The sequence below is a fragment of the Cynoglossus semilaevis genome, chromosome Z (assembly GCF_000523025.1).
Source record: "Cynoglossus semilaevis isolate Cse_v1.0 chromosome Z, Cse_v1.0, whole genome shotgun sequence".
In the NCBI taxonomy this organism is placed as follows: Eukaryota; Metazoa; Chordata; class Actinopteri; order Pleuronectiformes; family Cynoglossidae; genus Cynoglossus; species Cynoglossus semilaevis.
In genome coordinates this window covers 21,657,216-21,657,640 of record NC_024328.1, presented here as the reverse complement: position 1 = coordinate 21,657,640, position 425 = coordinate 21,657,216, and positions in this window count along the sequence as shown.

Sequence of the window (425 nt, the reverse complement as noted above, 5' to 3'; positions counted from 1 at the left end):
CTTGTTCTCTCGGCAGCCACGTGCAGAGGGGGATTCTGGGTAACCAGCCTGCAGTTCTCCCACTGAACCACAGCCACGGCGGCACTGTCCCGACACCGACGTAGGGCGCCACCTTCTGGACAAAGAGCCAGACGTTCGGTGGGAACAAAGAGCTCGGCGTTGTTTGATTTTAAAAAAGTTGCGATGCGTTCACTGACCCGTTATTCTTAGAGGAACATCAGAAACCTTGACTCTGAGTCTGGCAGAAAAAAAAAGATCCAATATTAGGACAAGGCTAATTTATGCTAGCAGTCACGGCTAAGGTCGGACGTCAGCCTCAGCAATGACACGTTTATCAGGAGAACAAACGGCAACGTTGGCCGGGTGAGAAAAAAGGGGGGAGGGATACTTGAGTGGACACGTTACAGGCTGACCTGACCATGTGG